The following is a 19,545-nucleotide window of genomic DNA, read 5'->3' on the forward strand; positions in this document are numbered from 1 at the left end:
AAACAAAGGTGCCATTGTACACTGATTCATGTTTTCTTTTAAATCCACAATTTGGATCCATCCACAGCCTCATGAGGATCTAGATACTTTTCCAATCTCTCTGGATTACAACCAATTGCACTGTTACGTATTTGATCACAAAACATTTTATTTTAGTTTTTTATTTTACCTTTATTTAACTAGGCAAGTCAGTTAAGAACAAATTCTTATTTTCAATGACGGCCTAGGAACAGTGGGTTAACTGCCTTGTTCAGGGGCAGAACAACAGATTTTTACCTTGTCAGCTCGGGGATTCAATCTTGCAACCTTTCGGTTACTAGTCCAACGCTCTAACCACGAGGCTACCTGCCAATTTACCGTGCTTATGGCCTTGCCTAGACCTAGCGACTTGTTAAAAAAAAAATACAACAAATCAGCAAAAAATATTTCATTTAATTTGGGCCTATTCATATAATGAATAGGAATTTGGAGGGCAGAAATTATTTTAATATTAAAGCATTAGACATCTAAAGACTTCAGTCATACAAAAGTTATACTTAAATTCATACTGGTTCTCTAGCAGATTAGTAAGAATGTCTCACCCCATGTTCAAGAATGGCCTTTTCCCCTTTATTCAGATTAGAACCTCTCTCTCTTGGTTATTTGAATATGAAATAATCTCAAATGTCATTATTTGTAAAACAAGCCTAGAAAGTTGATTGCAATTTCAGTTTAATCCACCAGAAAAGACAGAACAAATATTATGGTTAAACTCAAATATACAAATTGATAAAAAAAACTATTTTTTGAGTTTTTTTTTTTTTATATCATTTACAAAGATTATACATATGAAGTGGTGATCCTAACTGACCTAAGACAGGTCATTTTTTACTAGGGTTAAATGTCAGGAATCGTGAAACTGAGTTTAAATGTATTTGGCTACGGTGTATGTAAACTTCTGACTTCAACTGTATATTTCTTTATAAAAAACCATTCCATGGTGTCTCTCTCTCCACCCCCCAACCTCCTTCCCTTTGTCTCTCACCAGGTGTGGGCCTGAGCAGCACGACCCTGAGTATGCTGAGTCGACCCATGCAGAGGAAGCTGGTGACCCTGGTCCACTGTCAGCTGGTGGAGGAGGAGGGCCGGGTGCGGGCCATGAGGGCAGCAAGGTCTCTGGGGGAGCGCACGGTAACAGAGCTCATCCTGCAGCACCAAAACCCCCAGCAATTGTCGTCCAATTTGTGGGCCGCCGTCCGGGCCAGGGGCTGCCAGTTCTTGGGTCCAGGTAGGATGAGATCTAGTTTACACACACACACCCTCCTTGACTATACCAGAATTTCTCAACTTCTCCTCGGAGACCCCCAGCCATTCCATTTTCCAGTTGATCTATTCCGTAGCAAACTCCCAGATCGTCCAGAGCTAATCCTCAAGCTCTTGACTAGTTGAATCACTGCTAGTTCAGGACGACAGCAAATTTGTGAAACATCTGGGGGTCCCCAAGGATAGGTTAGAAACACTGTCTTATACAATGACATTTACTACTGTAAATGTTTGTATGTTGTCAAACTTGCACAAATATCTTCTCAAATGCTGTGGGTGTGCTTGTGGTCTAAACCCACTTGTATGCGTTCTCCCTCCCAGCCATGCAGGAGGAGGCTCTGAAGCTGGTGCTGCTGGCTCTGGAGGACGGCTCGGCCCTGTCCAGGAAGGTCCTGGTGCTGTTCGTGGTCCAGCGGCTGGAGCCACGCTTCCCCCAGGCCTCCAAAACCAGCATAGGCCACGTGGTGCAACTCCTTTACAGGGCCTCCTGCTTTAAGGTAGCTCTGACTCTACCTACATACACAAACACGGTTCTAAGAGCTGGTTCTTGTTCATTTGGTACAAACCGGAGTGAAATGGAGAGGTACTATCTAACGTTCTCCAATAACAAACACTGTTTTGTTTTCTTTTGTATAGTGTTTTGGAACGTTTGCTAGACTGTGCTCCAATGAATATGACCCAGCATAGGCCACGTGGTTCACAAACATGTTTTGGGCTATGACCTCCCTAAAATTCTCTAAACCATCTATAACCAATCAGTAGATCCTGACCCAATGTTTTTAGGAAACTCTAACCTAAAGCCCTCTCTCCGGTTGTCTAGGTGACCAAGCGGGACGAGGACTCGTCGCTGATGCAGCTGAAGGAGGAGTTCCGGACGTACGAGGCGCTGCGGCGCGAACACGACTCCCAGATTGTCCAGATCGCCATGGAGGGCGGCCTCCGCATCGCCCCTGACCAGTGGTCCTCCCTGCTCTACGGGGACCAGTCACACAAGTCCCACATGCAGTCCATCATCGACAAGGTACCTGTGTGTCTTCGACAAGGTGTCTGCGTCTGTTTAGGTCTGTTACTAGTCCTAGAAGTAGCTGTCACCTACAGTACCAGTCAAAAGTTTGGACACACCTATTCATTCCAGGGTGTTTTTATGTTTTTTTTTTTTTTGAAGAATAATAGTGTAGTCTTCAAAACTATGAAATAACACGTATGGAATCATGTAGTAACCAAAAAAGTGTTAAAATCAAAACCTATTGTATATTTAAGATTCTTCAAAGTAGCCACCCTTTGCCCTGACGGCTTTGCACACTCTTAGCATTCTCTCAACCAGCTTCATGACGTAGTCACCTGGAATGCATTTCAATTAACAGGTGTGCCTTATTAAAAGTACATTTGTGGAATTTCTTTCCTTCATAATGCATTTGAGCCAATCAGTTGTGTTGTGACAAGGTAGGGTTGGTGTTAGAGGTCGACCGATTATGATTTTTCAACGCCGATACCGATTATTGGAGGACCAAAAAAGCCGATGCCGATTAATCGGCTGATTTGTTTTTTTCTTCTTTTTTATGACAACTACAACAATACTGAATGAACACTTATTTTAACTTAATATAATACATCAATAAAATCAATTTAGCCTCAAATAAATAATGAAACATGTTCAATTTGGTTTAAATAATGCAAAACAAAGTGTTGGAGAAGAAAGTAAAAGTGCAATATGTGCCATGTAAGAAAGCTAATGTTTAAGTGCCTTGCTCAGAACATGGGAACATATGAAAGCTAGTGGTTCCTTTTAACATGAGTCTTCAATATGCCCAGGTAAGAAGTTTTAGGTTGTAGTTATTATATTATTATAGGAATTATAGGACTATTTCTCTCTGTACGATTTGTATTTCATATACCTTTGACTATTGGATGTTCTTATAGGCACTTTACTATTGCCAGTGTAACAGTATAGCTTCCGTCCCTCTCCTTGCCCCTACCTGGGCTCATACCAGGAACACATCGACAACAGCCACCCTCGAAGCAGCGTTACCCATGCAGAGGAAGGGAAAAAACTACTCCAAGTCTCAGAGCGAGTGATGTTTGAAACGCTATTAGCGTGCACCCGGCTAACTAGCTAGCCATTTCACATCGGTTACACCAGCCTAATCTTGGGAGTTGATAGGCTTGAAGGGGTGGGTATAATTTGTGGAACGTTCCAACAGGAATCTGTTCCAAAGAAGGTAAAGTAAAAGGTTGCCAACCAACAACGCATACAAAGTAGCAACACATACAAACCTAGCTAACTAGCTGCCGAATAGACATCAACTCACCACGTAGCTTATTCTTAATGTTTGTCCATAGGCAAACAGACATGTGAGGACAGACATTTTTCGAAATAAACGTGATGAGTGAAAAACACAATGAAATAGACCACTCCCTACCCGGTATCTTATTCTGCCGCTATACAACTTTGTATGCGTTGTTTTTTGGAAACCTTGTTATTTGCGAAGTTTTTGGAATAGATTCCTGTTGGAACGTTCCACAAATTATACCCACTCAGGTTGAGTCATAAACAGCGCAATGCTTGTAGCACAGCGAAGGGCTGTTTGAATGAATGCTTACGAGCCTGCTGCTGCCTACCACCGCTCAGTCAGACTGCTCTATCAAATCATAGACTTAATAAGAATATAATAAACACACAGAAATACGAGCCTTGGGTCATTAATATGGTCGAATCTGGAAACTATCTCGAAAACAAAAGTTTTTTTCTTTCAGTGACATACGGAACCGTTCCGTATTTTATCTAACGGGTGACTAAGTCTAAATATTCCTGTTAGGCATTGATGTTTATGGTTCGGTCCATTGGTGCAACGACAGTACTTTTTTCGCAAATGCGCTTGTTAAATCAACACCCGTTTGTCGAAGTAGGCTGTGATTCAATGAAAATTAACAGGCACCGCATCGATCATATGCAACGCAGGACACGTTAGATAAACTAGTAATACATCAACCATGTGTAGTTAACTAGTGATTATGTGAAGATTGATAGTTTTTTATAAGTCTAATGCTAGCTAGCAACTTACCTTTGCTTCTTGCTGCCCTCGCGTTACAGGTAGTCAGCCTGTTAATCCTTGTGGAGTGCAATGTAAGGCAGGTGGTTAGAGCGTTGGACTGGTAACCGAAGGTTGCAAAAACGAATCCCCCTGAACAAGGCAGTTAACCCCCGTTTCTAGGCCGTCATTGTAAATAAGAATGTGTTCTTAATCTGACTGGCCTAGTTAAATAAAGTTGTAATTAAAAAAATATATATATATCGGAAAATCGGTGGCCAAAAATACCGATTACCGATTGTTGTGAAATCGGCCCTAATTAATCGGCCATTCCGATTAATCGGTCGACCTCTAGTTGGTATACAGAAGAAAGCCCTATTTGGTAAAATACCAAGTCCATATTATGGCAAGGACGGCTCAAATAATCAAATAGAAACGACAGTCCATCATTAGTTTAAGACATGGTTAGTCAATCTGGAAAATTTCAAGAACTTTGAAAGTTTCTTCAAGTGCAGTCGCTAAAACCATCAAGCGCTTTGATGAAACTGCCTCTCATGAGGACCACCATAGGAAAGGAAGACCCACAGTTACCTCTGCTGCAGAGGATACGTTCATTAGAGTTACCAGCCTCAGAAATTGCAGCCCAAATAAATGCTTCAGAATTCAAGTAACAGAAGCATCTCAACATCAACTGTTCAGAGGAGACTGCGTAAGTCAGGCCTTCATGGTCAAATTGCTGCGTAGAAACCACACCAATAAGAAGACATACTTGGACCAAGAAACACGATCAATGGACATTAGACCGGTGGAAACCAGTCCTTTGGTTCCCACCGTGAAGCATGGAGGAGGAGGTGTGGGGGTGCTTTGCTTAACCAGCTGGCTACCGCAGCATTCTGCAGCGATACGCCATCCCATACGGTTTGTGCTTAGTGGGACTATCATTTGTTTTTCAACAGGACAATAACCCAAAACACACCTCCAAGCTGTGTAAGGGCTATTTGACCAAGAAGGAGAGTGATGGAGTGCTGCATCAGATGACCTGACCTCCACAATCCCCCAACCTCAACCCAATTGAGATGGTTTGGGATGAGTTGGACCACAGAGTGAAGGAAAAGCAGCCAACAAGTGCTCAGCATATGTGGGAACTCCTTCAATATTGTTAGAAAAGCATTCCAGGTGAAGCTGGTTGAGAGAATGTCAAGAGTGTGCAAAGCTGTTAAGGCAAAGGGTGGCTATTTGAAGTATCTCTCAAATATATTTTGATTTGTTTAACACTTTTTTTGGTTACTACATGATTCCGTATGTGTTATTTCATAGTTTTGATGTCTTCGCTATTATTCGACAATGTAGAAAATGAAGAAAACCCTTGCATGGGTAGGTGTGTCCAAACTTTTGACTGTTACTGTATGTCGTCAGTCCATTATCAACGAGGTATGTGTCAGTTACGCATATTCACAAAAATCCCACATTCACTCATGTAAACATCTACTTATCGGTTTGTGTATTTGTCTATATATCTGTCTGTGTGCACACATGAAACCACAAAATAACCATAAGTTTCCACTAAAGGAGCAGCACTCTGTCTGTGAGTCGATCCTTCACAATAGAAAACATGTTATTGCAAACAATGCTGATAGGATACAGGATAGCAGGAATGATCATATCCACAAAGGAGTGGTAGAAAATCCAGGCGCAGGCACTCAAATGCTGATGAGAATTTTCATTAATATCCCGTGTCCCCTCCAGTTGCAGACGCCGGCTTCGTTTGCCCAGAGCGTCCAGGAGTTGACCATCGCCCTGCAGAGGACGGGCGACCCCGCCAACCTTAACCGCCTCCGACCACACCTGGAGCTCCTGGCCAACATCGACCCGAGCCCCGGTGAGAGACACACACACACACACACACACGCTGGCTCCCATGCACATCACACACCCCGCTCAGGGCCAAAGCTTGACAATGATGCATGCAACTGAAGATTGTATTCGAACCACAGACACACCAGGGCTGCCTTTCTGCATTCAAAATTGTTCTCTAACTCACTCCTGTTTTTGTGTTGTCCCCATTATGGGACTGATGGGACTAAATAGCTGAAAGCATTACCAGGAACTTAGCCAAATTATTGCATTCCCCTTTTAGGTCCCATCAAACCCTCGAAGGGCAGGGAACAAGTGCATAGGGGAGGGAGTTTTCTTGAACTTTCTGGAATGAATAACAGCCCAGTGCTTTCCAATAGTTAAGTGGTAAAGAATCAATCAATCAGTGTAGAACAGGTTGGGTTTGTTTGTTTGAGCTGCATGTGGCTGTGGTCAGGGAGAAGTTGTGATGTTATCAGACTGATTCAAATGGGCATGACTCATTGGCCCTTATGACTCATCTCACCTATGGATTTTGACTATCTGTCATTCCAATCATGGTTAAGTACCGTTTCATTGAAGCACAGAGCCCTTTAAGCAGTAGCCTATGTTTGAAAGAGAGGGAGTGAAGTACACAGACAGCCAAATTCTTTTCCCAATTATTTGCATATCTGATACATATCTGGTATTTTTCCTTATGTTTAACAACCACATGCAATCTGGTCTTTTGACTTCCGATTTTTATACCACCTGTATATGTGGATCTCAATCCTGATACAAACCGGATCCACCTTTTGCGACCTCTGTCTACACTCTCAGATAAGATCATTTTGCTCTGAAGTGGGTTTTGTTTTGCACGTTACCTGCTGTTACCATGACAACCACCCCAAATGTTTAAGGAAAAGTGACATGAAATGACCTTTGCATCGGTGTACTACTTCAGAGGATACATCAGTGTGAGTGTGCAAAACTGATATGGGTCACATGTAATTCTGAGTGTGGACAGTCAGAAAAAAAATTGATATGGAAAGAAAATCAGATTTGGGTTCTTAGTGGCTGTGTAAGCACTTGTGTGCATGTGTGACCCTTCTTTTTTCAGGCAGCTTTCTTATTTCTTGAACTAGGCTAGTACTGATAGAGAGATAAGACCTGTATTCTATCAGGTGGGGCCTATATCAGGGCATAAAATTAACTTTTTGGTCTATAAGCCACGGTGACAGGTAGATTTAAAAATCTACCAGCCACTCAGATTTTTTACCAGATTTTTGGTTGTTGTTGCTAAAATTACACCAAAACAAAATAGAGGATGAGTGAGCTTTGTAATGTTTCTCAAACAATAAATAAATTACTAGCAAGAACTAATGTGGTATATTGTTTCAGTTCATTTTGTGGCCGGTGTCTTTTAACCAAAATATCACAGATGAGACAAATGTTCACTTGCCCCTTTAAGGGCGGGAGGTTACCGTGGTAAAGCGACTCGAGTCATGTTTGTGCGTGTGAGATTGAGTCTGACTAGTAGAAGGATTCTGTTCTCTTCCCTAAAAATTGAACCTCTAACATAGAAAATCAACCTAGCTTGTGAACAAAACAAAGTCTCACTTCAGTAGACTTTAGTTTCAAGTAAATTAGACCAACTTTTATGCCTGTGCTCACCTCTTCTAAAGAATGAGTCTTTCACTCAGCTCTTAACGTGTGCTCAGCCCCCAGCCAGACAGTGTTGCAGCGCGAGGTAGAATAGGCTATATAAAATTCGTAGTTCTTTATTTTGTGTGATTAATTTACCAGCTATGAATCAAAACGGCAGAAATACTTTACATGTAACTGTAGCTGTTTTCATTATCCTGTAAATGTGATCATACTTGACTATTTTCATTCACAAATGCAAGTGACATGCTCGCACTGTGGAACCCAGATCACACACCGATGTGCCTGGTGAAATAGACATCTCACCCGCCAATGCCAAAATCTACCCGCACGTGGCAGGTGTTCATTTTAGGCCCTGGCTTGTGTGTGTGTGTGTGTGTGTGTGGCAGTAATAGACAAGGGGGGTGTATATGGTTAGCATCTAGGCCTACAGGACACTGTGTTTTACCATGAGTTTGTAAACCCATGAATGATATGGGGAAGATGTACCATAAGAATGTATATGCAGGGTTGCCAGGTCAAGCTAAAACATTCTAGCTCAATGACCATTTAAACCCTGCCCAGAAGGCCTGAAATCTAGCCCTATTTTGGGGGGTTTTTGCATCGAGATCATTTGCCATACACCCTTTTTCCATAACTTTATCAAGCTAATTAAGGATTATCACGTTAGAAGCAAAATTTGGTTTTCCTCAAAATAATAATTATTGCAAGCTATGACATTGCTTAATCATAGCAGTCAAACGAGTTAATCGGCATCCATTGATGGAAAATTATATGGCGAGTTTTATAAGGGCGAATTACGTCATAAGGCACAAGGGCTATGGTATATGGCCAATATACCACGACTAAGGGCTATTCTTAAGCACAATGCAAAGCGGAGTGCCTGGATACAGTCGTTAGCCATGATATATTGGCCATATACCACATTCCCCCCGGGGTGCCTTATTGCTATTATAACCTGGTTACAACTGTAAATAGAACAGTAAAAAGTATACCACGGCTTTCAGCCAATCAGCATTCAGGGCTCGAACCAAGTTTATAAATGTAAATCAACCCTCTTTGTGCATTTGCATAACTATAGATAAATCCGACAGAGTTTGAGTGATGAAAGATGGACAGAGGATCTCAATCTCTGAGCAAGAAACACTTGGATGAACATAAACTAATATTAGTCTATTCTCTGGCAATTGTGTGCCAGATAAGACTACAAACGGTTATAAATGGCCCATTGGCGAGATTGACTTTTCATTCAAATAGGCGTAGGCTACAGACTAAAATCTGGTTTTATTATTGTAATTACATTTAGCCATAGTTTGCTTAGATAAAGGCAGGTAGCCTATAGCCCCTGATAGGCCTACATCTAATTTCAGATAGTTTACAGTAGCCTAGACAAGATGTTGGCAAGATGTAAACTGAATGATTTAGCAGCTTGCTTAGTTCAATTTAAGACTAATTTATTCATGAGTTGCGAGGCAATTTCGCAGTAAGAAGTGCTTGTGTTTCCCAATAGCCTGCTGCAATAGGCTGGGGGTCGTCATTTAAATCACTGAATTAAATATTAATAACGTACAGTACCGGTCAAAAGTTTGGACACACCTACTCATTCCAGGGTTTTTCTTTTCTTTTTACTATTTTCTACATTGTAGAATAATAAAGACATCAAAACTATGAAATAACACACATGGAATAATGTAGTAACCAAAAAAAGTGTTAAACAAATCAAGATACATTTGAGATTCTTCAAAGTAGCCACCCTTTGCCTTGATAACAGCTTTGCACACTCTTGGCATTCTCTCAACCAGCTTCATGAGGTAGTCACCTGGAATGCATTTCAATTAGCTGTTGTGCCTTGTTAAATTAATTTGTGGAATTTCTTTCTTTAATGCGTTTGAGCCAATCAGTTGTTTTGTGACAAGGTAGGGGTGGTATACAGAAGATGGGTAAAATACCAAGTCCATATTATGGCAAGAAAAGTCAAATAAGCAAAGAGAAATTAGTCCATTACTTTAAGACATGAAGGTCAGTCAATCCGGAAAATTTGACGGTGCCACGTTGAAAGTCACTGAGCTCCTCAGTAAGGCCATTCTACTGCCAATGTTTGTCTATGGAGATTGCATAACTGTGTGCTCAATTTTATACACCTGTCAGCAACTAATGTGACTTAAATAGCCGAATCCACTAATTTGAAGAGGTTCACACATTTTTGTATATATAGTTTATATACAGTTCGTTTGGAAAGTATTCAGACCCTTTTTCTACATTTTGTTACATTACAGCCTTATTCTAAAATGTATTAAATATTTTTTTTCCCTCAGCAATCTACACACAATACTCCATAATGACAAAGTCAAAACAGGTTTCTAGAACTGTTTGCAAATATATTACAAATTAAAAACTGATACCTTATTTATTCAGACCCTTTCCTATGAGACTCGAAATTGAGCTTAGGGAGCATCCTGTTTCCATTGATCATCCTTGAGATGTTTCTACTTCTTGATTGGAGTCCACCTGTGGTAAATTAAATTGATTGGACATGATTTGGAAAGGCACACACCTGTCTATATAAGGACCCACAGTTGACAGTGCATGTCAGAGCAAAACCCAAGCCATGAGGTCGACGGAATTGTCCGTAGCGCTCCGAGACAGGATTGTGTCGAGGCACAGATCTGGGGAAGGGTACCAAAACATTTCTGCAGCATTGAAAGGTCCCCAAGATAAGTGTTCTGCAGCTCTCCACCAATCAGGCCTTTATGGTAGAGTGGCCAGATGGAAGCCACTCCTCAGTGAAAGGCACATGACAGCCCGCTTGGAGTTTGCCAAAAGGCACCTGAAGACTCTGACCATGAGAAACAAGATTCTCTGGTCTGATGAAACCAAGATTGGTTTGGCCTGAATGCCAAGTGTCATGTCTGGAGGAAACCTGGCATCATTCCTACAGTGAAGCATGGTGGTGGCAGCATCAAGCTGTGGTGATGTTTTTCAGTGGCAGGGACTGGGAGACTCGTCAGGATCGAGGCAAAGGTGAAAGGAGCAAAATACAGAGATCCTTGATGGAAACCTGCTCCAGGACCTCAGAATGGGGGCGAAGGTTCACCTTCCAACAGGACAACGACCCAAAGCATACAGCCAAGACAACGCAGGAGTGGCTTCGGGAAAAGTCTCTGAATGTCCTTGAGTGGCCCAGCCAGAGCCTGGACTTGAACCCAATCTAACCTCTCTGGAGAGACCTGAAAATAGCGGTGCTGTGACGCTCCCCATCCAACCTGACAGAGCTTGAGAGGATCTGCAGAGAAGAATGGGAGAAACTCCCCAAATACAGGTGTGCGAAGCTTGTAGCGTCATACCCAAGAAGACTCGAGGCTGTAATCGCTGCCAAAGGTGCTTCAACGAAGTACCGAGTAAAGGGTCTGAGTACTTATGTAAATGTGACATTTCAGTTTTTAATATTTAATACATTTGCAAAAAAATTTAACTTGTTTTTGCTTTGTCATAATGGGGTATTGTTTGTAGATTTTTTTTTATTTTAATTTTTTTATTTATTTCACCTTTATTTAACCAGGTAGGCAAGTTGAGAACAAGTTCTCATTTACAATTGCGACCTGGCCAAGATAAAGCAAAGCAGTTCGACAACATACAAAAACAGAGTTACACATGGAGTAAAACAACATACAATCAATGATGCAGTAGAAAAAAAAAAAAAAAAAAATACGATTATATACAATGTGAGCAAATGATGTGAGATAAGGGAGGTAAAGGCAAAAAAAATGCCATGGTGGCAAAGTAAATAAAGTATAGCAAGAAAAACACTGGAATGGTAGATTTGTAGTTTGAAGAAAGTTCAGAGATAAAATATAAATAATATGGTGCAAAGGAGCAAAATAAATAAAATAAATCAATACAGTAGGGGAAGAGGTAGTAGTTTGGGCTAAATTATAGATGGGCTATGTACAGGTGCAGTGATCTATGAGCTGCTCTGACAGCTGGTGCTTAAAGCTAGTGAGGGAGATAAGTGTTTCCAGTTTCAGAGATTTTTGTAGTTCGTTCCAGTCATTGGCAGCAGAGAACTGGAAGGAGAGACGACCAAAGGAGGAGTTGGCTTTAGGGGTGACCAGAGAGATATACCTGCTGGAGCGCGTGCTACAGGTGGGTGCTGCTATGGTGACCAGTGAGCGGAGATAAGGGGGGACTTTACCTAGCAGGGTCTTGTAGATGACCTGGAGCCAATGTGTTTGGCGACGATTATGAAGCGAAGGCCAGCCAACGAGAGCGTACAGGTCGCAGTGGTGGGTAGTATATGGGGCTTTGGTGACAAAACGGATGGCACTGTGATAGACTGCATCCAGCTTGTTGAGTAGGGTATTGGAAGCTATTTTGTAAATGACATCGCCGAAGTCGAGGATTGGTAGGATGGTCAGTTTTACGAGGGTATGTTTGGCAGCATGAGTGAAGGATGCTTTGTTGCGAAATAGGAAGCCAATTCGAGATTTCACTTTGGATTGGAGATGATTGATGTGAGTCTGGAAGGAGAGTTTACAGTCTAACCAGACACCTGGGTATTTGTAGTTGTCCACAAATTCTAAGTTAGAACCGTCCAGAGAAGTGATGCTGGACAGGCGGGCAGGTGCAGGCAGCGATCGGTTGAAGAGCATGCATTTAGTTTTACTTGTGTTTAGGAGCAGTTGGAGACCACGGAAGGAGAGTTGAATGGCATTGAAGCTCGTCTGGAGGGTTGTTAACACAGTGTCCAAAGAAGGGCCAGAAGTGTACAGAATGGTGTCGTCTGCGTAGAGGTGGATCAGAGATGCACCAGCAGCAAGAGCGACATCATTTATGTATACAGAGAAAAGAGTTGGCCCAAGAATTGAACCCTGTGGTACCCCCATAGAGACTGCCAGAGGTCCAGACAGTAGGCCCTCCGATTTGACACACTGAACTCTGTCAGAGAAGTAGTTGGTGAACCAGGCGACGCAATCGTTTGAGAAACCAAGGCTACTGAGTCTGCCGATGAGGATGTGGTGATTAACAGAGTCAAAAGCTTTGGCCAGGTCAATGAATACGGCAGCACAGTATTGTTTCTTATCGATGGCGGTTACGATGTCGTTTAGGACCTTGAGCGTGGCTGAGGTGCACCCATGACCAGCTCTGAAACCAGATTGCATAGCGGAGAGGGTGCGGTGGGATTCGAAATGGTCGGTAATCTGTTTGTTAACTTGGCTTTCAAAGACCTTAGAAAGGCAGGGTAGGATGGATATAGGTCTGTAGCAATTTGGGTCAAGAGTGTCACCTCCTTTGAAGAGGGGGATGACAGCAGCTGCTTTCCAATCTATGGGAATCTCAGACGACACGAAAGACAGGTTGAACAGGCTAGTAATAGGGGTTGCAATAATTTCGGCAGATAATTTTAGAAAGAAAGGGTCCAGATTGTCAAGCCCAGCTGATTTGTAGGGGTCCAGATTTTGCAGCTCTTTCAGAACATCAGCTGAATGGATTTGGGAGAAGGAGAAATGGGGGAGGCTTGGGCGAGTAGCTGTGGGGGGTGCAGTGCTGTTGAATGCAGTAGGGGTAGTTAGGTGGAAAGCATGGCCAGCCGTAGAAAAATGCTTGTTGAAATTCTCAATTATAGTGGGCTTATCGGTGGTGACAGAGTTTCCTATCCTCAGTGCAGTGGGCAGTTGGGAGGAGGTGTTCTTATTCTCCATGGACTTTAGAATGTCCCAGAACTTTTTAGAGTTGGAGTTGCACGAAGCAAATTTCTGTTTGAAAAAGCTAGCCTTGGCGTTTCTAACTGCCTGTGTGTATTGGTTTCTAACTTCCCTAAAAAGTTGCATATCGCGGGGGCAGTTCGATGCTAATGCAGAACGCCACAGGATATTTTTGTGTTGGTTAAGGGCAGTCAGGTCTGGGGAGAACCAAGGGCTATATCTGTTCCTGGTTCTAAATTTCTTGAAAGGGGCATGCTTATTTAAGATGGAGAGGAAGGCATTTAAAAAAAATAACCAGGCATCCTCTACTGACGGGATGAGGTCAATATCCTTCCAGGATACCAGGGCCAGGTCGATTAGAAAGGCTTGCTCGTTGAAATGTTTCAGGGAGCGTTTGACAGTTAATGAGTGGAGGTCGTTTGACCGCTGACCCATTACGGGTGCAGGCAATGAGGCAGTGATCGCTGAGATCTTGGTTGAAAACAGCAGAGGTGTATTTAGAGGGCACGTTGGTTAGGATGATATCTATGAGGGTGCCAGTGTTTGCGGCTTTGGGGTTGTACCTGGTGGGTTCATTAATAATTTGTGTGTGAGATTGAGGGCATCAAGCTTGGATTGTAGGATGGCTGGGGTGTTAAGCATGTCCCAGTTTAGGTCACCTAGTAGCACGAGCTCTGAAGATAGATGGGGGCAATCAGTTCACATATGGTGTCCAGAGCACAACTAGGGGCCGAGGGGGGTCTATAGCAGGCGGCAACGGTGAGAGACTTGTTTTTGGAGAGGTGGATTTTTAAAAGTAGAAGTTCAAATTGTTTGGGTACAGACCTGGATAGCAGGACAGAACTCTTCAGGCTATCTCTGCAGTAGATTGCAACACTGCCCCCTTGGTCGTTCTATCTTGTCTGAAAACGTTGTAGTTAGGGATGAAGATTTCAGAGTTTTTGGTGGACTTCCTAAGCCAAGATTCAGACACAGCTAGGACATCCGGGTTGGCAGAGTGTGCTAAAGCAGTGAATAAAACAAACTTAGGGAGGAGGCTTCTAATGTTAACATGCATGAAACCAAGGTTATTACGGTTACAGAAGTCATCAAAAGAGAGCGCCTGGGGAGTAGGAGTGGAGCCAGGCACTGCAGGGCCTGGATTCACCTCTACATCCCCAGAGGAGCAGAGAAGAATAAGTATGAGGGTACGGCTAAAAGCTATAAGAATTGGTCGTCTGTGACGTCCAGAATAGAGAGAAAAAGGAGCAGGTTTCTGGGGGGCGATAAAATACCTTCAAGGTATAATGTACAGACAAAGGTATGGTGGGATGTGAGTACAGAGGAGGTAAACCTAGGCATTTAGTGATTATGAGAGAGATATTGTCTTGGGGGGGGTGGGGGAGGGGGGGGGGGACGATTTAATACATTTTAGAATAAGGCTGTAACAAAATGTGGAAAAGTCCAGGGGTGTGAATACTTTCCAAATGCACTGTGCATATTTTTATTTTTGGGGCTGTTAAGCACTTTGAGCACAATGCCTATAAATACTTTATATTTTGTTATTGTTTATCATTGACATAACCGACCAAGATGTCTAAGATATCAGCCTCACTATTGTAATGCTCTGTTATACTCCTTCAAGCCAAATATTGACTCCTATCTCCCTCCGTCCTCTGGGTCTCCAGACGCCCCTCCTCCCACGTGGGAGCAGCTGGAGAAAGGACTGGTGGCGGTGAAGACTGTAGTCCACGGCCTGGTGGATTTCATCCAGAACCACAGCAAAAAGGGAGCCGACCCACAACAGGTACCGTAGCACACACGCCTTGCCCCGCTATGTCTGATCACTCTACAGCAGCCTTTATTGGTCACAACCCAAAGTGGGTCGTGACATGTCAGAGAGAAAAAAATATATACATTGCCTTCAGAAAGTATTCATACGCCTTGATTTATTCCACATGTTGTGTTACAGATTTTGAACTTCTGAGTGATAGGGACCACGAGGACTAACGCCAATCAGCCTACACCACCTGTCGTTACTATGACAACTAGCGTAGCCATGTCAGCCAATGACTGCTGTCTGAACACACATCCGATTTGGTCACCTTGTAACTTGCTGTTTGGACAGTCGTTATTCCAAAATGGATTTGAAAAACCAAACTTGATTTGAGTGCTGTCAAATTGGTTGTTGATCATTTTCAGGTCTTGCAATACAATTTCAAGTAGATTTAAGACAAAACTGGTACTCGCCCACTCGGGAACATTCACTGTCTTCTTGGTAAGCAACTCCAGTGTAGATTTGTCCTTGTGTTTTAGGTTATTGTCCTGCTGAAAGGTGAATTCACCTCTGTGTCTGGTGGAAAGCAGACTGACTGAACCACGTTTTCCTCTAGGATCCCCAGTACTTAATGATTACAAGCCAAAGGGTGTGACTACTTTCTGAAGGCACTGTATAGAGTAATATAAATGTTGCTAAAATGTAATGTACTTCCCAATTGTACTATTGATTGCCCTGTCATGTTTCAAATAATATGTGGCAAAACTGACTTTGTCAAAAAGGGATTTAATATGGCGTAGGTGTTTCAAAATCTACTTTAAAGATAAGATACAGATATCAGAATTATTTCACATTTTCTAAGTTTGTACAATATTGGCTCATTGGGAGAATCTTCTATCCTGTAGAGCAGAGAATTTCAAACACAGGTTTTCCAATGCATCGCAATGTTGGGCACCTATTAGTAAATAAAAAAATCAGATATTGAATATCCCTTTGAGCATGGTAATGTTATTAATTTAACTTTGGATGGTGTCTCAATACACCCAGTCATTACAAATATAAAGGCGTCCTTCCTAATTCAGTTGCCCGAGAGGAAGGAAACCACTCAGGGATTTCACAGTGAGGCCAATGGTGACTTTAAAACAGTGTAATGACTGTGATAGGAGAGAACTGAGGATGGATCAACAACATTGCAGTTGCTCCACAATACTAACCTAATTGACAGAGTGAAAAGAAGGAAGCCTGTACAGAATAAAAAATATTCCAAAACATCTGTCTTGTTTGCAAGAAGTAAAACTGCAAATAATATCATTTTAATCCGTTTTAAATTTGGGCTGTAACACAAAATGTGGAATAAGTCGAGGGGTATTAATACTTTCTGAAGGCACTGAAAGTTTCCATCCAATTTGTGACAGATTTTCAGGCAAATGATCAAAAATGTGTATAAAGAAAATAGAGCAAACAATGTACCTTTTCACTTCAAGTTTTCATGTACCGAATAAAATTCTAAAGTGCAGTGTGTGCCCATCGCATTTTCAACTCTACGGACAGTTATGTCAGAAGCTGTTGTGTTAAATAGCAAATGTGCCCACTCTGGTCTTGCCACGTGCTTTCTAGCCAACAGCTCACAGTTACAGTGCAGGTAGGCTGTGCGTGTAGGCTAGTCTACATGACATTATTATGGATAAGCGCAATAATATTTTTATTTGTCAGTTAAGCATCGATCATCAGGTCACCAGAATAAAACCCTCAATATTTAAAACCTGTAAACTGCATGGTTTCCCGAGTCGTTTCCGAGTCATTTCTCACATAATTTTACAGACACAAAAAGATCCCACCATGTCGAACGAAAAAATGATCTGTCTGCATGTATAAAATTCTACTGAAACTTTCCATCACAGCTGTCGAATTAAAACTGTGGCTGGAAACGTGGTTACTGTAAAATGTCTCTCTTTTCAGCCCCCCCAGCACAGTAAGTACAAGACTTACATGTGTCGGGACATGAAGCAGAAGGGAGGCTGTCCCCGAGGAGCCAGCTGTACCTTCGCCCACTCTCAGGAGGAGCTGGAGAAGTAAGTCCCTTTCAGGAATATAAACCCCTCACAACCACCACCCTTTTGATTGAAATGGAGTAGTGCACTCTCTGCCCTCTTTCCCATTTTAAATCAATACACCTAAACATATCACTTAGAATGGTGCTGTTTTAAAAACCTCTTCCCCTTGGTGTAGATTTTTTATTTTGAAATCTACGGTAGGATGACTTTTCTGTTTTATAGCTACTGTAAAATTAAAACTGTATTTTGTATTTTATAGCAAGCCACCAAGGCCAGAAGTAAAACTGTATTTTCTGTTCGTAGGTACCGTAAAATGAACAAGCGTTTGGTAGCTCGCCTCCCCGGCTCCTCTGGCCTGTTGCAGGACGATGGACTCTCTCTGGACGTGGGGGTGACCCGGAAACCCTCGCCCCTCACCAACGGCTCAGCCGTACCCCCCCATGCCCCAGCTCATCGCCCGTGGCATTGAACTTGTGACCTACGACCTGTTGCGCAAGCCCAAGATGGACGGCGGGAGCAACAGCTCCCCGGGATCGCCCCCTGACTCGTAAGTGGGAAACACCGCCTTTCAGCCAACCTTATAATTATATCTATTTGGTTAATCTATTTCGTAACAGAAGAAAATGTGTGTTTTAGCTATATTGTTTTGGTTAAATAAAATTATATATATATATATTTTTTTTTTTTACATTGACGCAAAAACTTGATTGATTTATGTAACATTGTATCCAGAACTCTCACTCTGTTTTTCTACCCTCAGTCTGGACTCGGGGCCCAAACAAGGGTACCCCCAGCCACCCCATGCAATGGGCTACTCCAGGGGGCCAGGAGACCACATGTCCATGCCCAAGCAGATGCCCAGTGGCGTGGTGCCCCGGGGGCCTCAGATGTACCCACAGCAGCAGCAACCTGAGATGTACTACTCCGACTCTCGCCCCCCCACCCTCCGCCTCGCAGTACGAGCCCTCGCAGTACCCCCAAGGTGAGGCTGCTCAACGCTTGTTTTGTGCTATTGAAACATCTGATTAGTTTCTGACGTGTTTTTACTTTGACTTATTTCAATGCTTTCATTGATTGTGTTTTGAACGTATTGTTGAATGACCAATATGAAGAAAAAAGTGTGAAGAAAATCAACATGTCATTTCCCCCTCGCCTCACAGGTTACCCCTACCAGCAGCCCACCCAGTACGCCCCCCAGCGCTACATCCGCAACCCCCCTCCTCCCAGCGAGCCCGCCGGACCCCCCTACCAGGACCCTTACCCCGACTACGGCCCACCCGATCGCCCTTACCCGGCCCCCCACTCGGGCCCTCCCTTTTCCTACCCTCCACCATCCCACTATGACACCCGGGGCCGCCACGGCCCTTACTCCAGCCCCCCTCCTCCCCCCCAGCCCTACCCCTCGCAGAGGGACGACATGGTCCGGATGAGCCCCGCGCCCCTGGAAGGGCCCCCTTACCACCAGGAGCAGGCTGCCAGGGAGAGGTACCCCCCAGAGGGATTCTACCCACCGGGGACCCAGCCCCAACCCTTGAGGTCCTACGTCAGAGTGAGTTTGGTTCCTCCACAGTGGTCAGCAACCCTGGTCCCGGAGAGTTACAAGGTAGATTGGCTTTTTGGTCCGGACCAGTGGTAAAACCTTATTCAACCAGTCCAAGGTCTTGATGAACAGTTGATCAGTTGAATCCGGCTGTGTTGCCACTGGGCTCAGCAAAAAGCTAGCAAACCCTGTAACTGTCCAGGTTGGTGACCATTGGTGAACATACACACTGACTACTATGCGGTTGTCTTATGGCTCATAAGATATGAGCTGCATCTCCCTTGAGTTATACATTTGTGTCGTTAGAAGTTGGCCAGAAGTCCGATGTATTTAATATTGAATAGTTGTCTCATGAACTGTGTCCCGAGGTGAGTTAACTAGGAGCAGTATGGCCACTCCTCCCAGCCCAGTCTGGACGACCTGCACCATTGGTGTACACTCTATTTAATTGTAACTAATCATTAGAAATGTTGTCCTGTGGTTTGTTAGGAGCCGTACGGGCGCTCCTCCCAGCCCAGCCTAGACTACTTGCACCACCGCCGTAAGGAGCTGATGGCCCAGCTGGAGGAGAGGAAGGTCATCGCTCCCTCGCCCACCCTCCCCCACACCTTCCCCAGTGACTACCCCCCAGAGGTGAGACCTCACACACACACACACGCAGAAT

General features: G+C 43.4%; 1 pseudogene across 1 annotated transcript in view; it reads left to right on the forward strand.

Moving 5' to 3' along the window:
* The window catches only part of LOC106568923 (roquin-1-like), a 43,743-nt pseudogene that overhangs the window by 9,375 nt on the left and 14,823 nt on the right, over window positions 1–19,545 (forward strand). Inside the window, exons 4-13 of the transcript XR_006758747.1 lie at window positions 1,028–1,267; window positions 1,624–1,799; window positions 2,123–2,323; window positions 6,078–6,210; window positions 15,199–15,317; window positions 17,247–17,359; window positions 17,645–17,888; window positions 18,102–18,323; window positions 18,502–18,890; window positions 19,371–19,514. The product of XR_006758747.1 is annotated as a roquin-1-like (transcript). The remainder of the gene's footprint in view (window positions 1–1,027; window positions 1,268–1,623; window positions 1,800–2,122; window positions 2,324–6,077; window positions 6,211–15,198; window positions 15,318–17,246; window positions 17,360–17,644; window positions 17,889–18,101; window positions 18,324–18,501; window positions 18,891–19,370; window positions 19,515–19,545) is intronic.

This window comes from Salmo salar, chromosome ssa14 (genome assembly GCF_905237065.1).
Source record: "Salmo salar chromosome ssa14, Ssal_v3.1, whole genome shotgun sequence".
Classification (NCBI taxonomy): domain Eukaryota; kingdom Metazoa; phylum Chordata; class Actinopteri; order Salmoniformes; family Salmonidae; genus Salmo; species Salmo salar.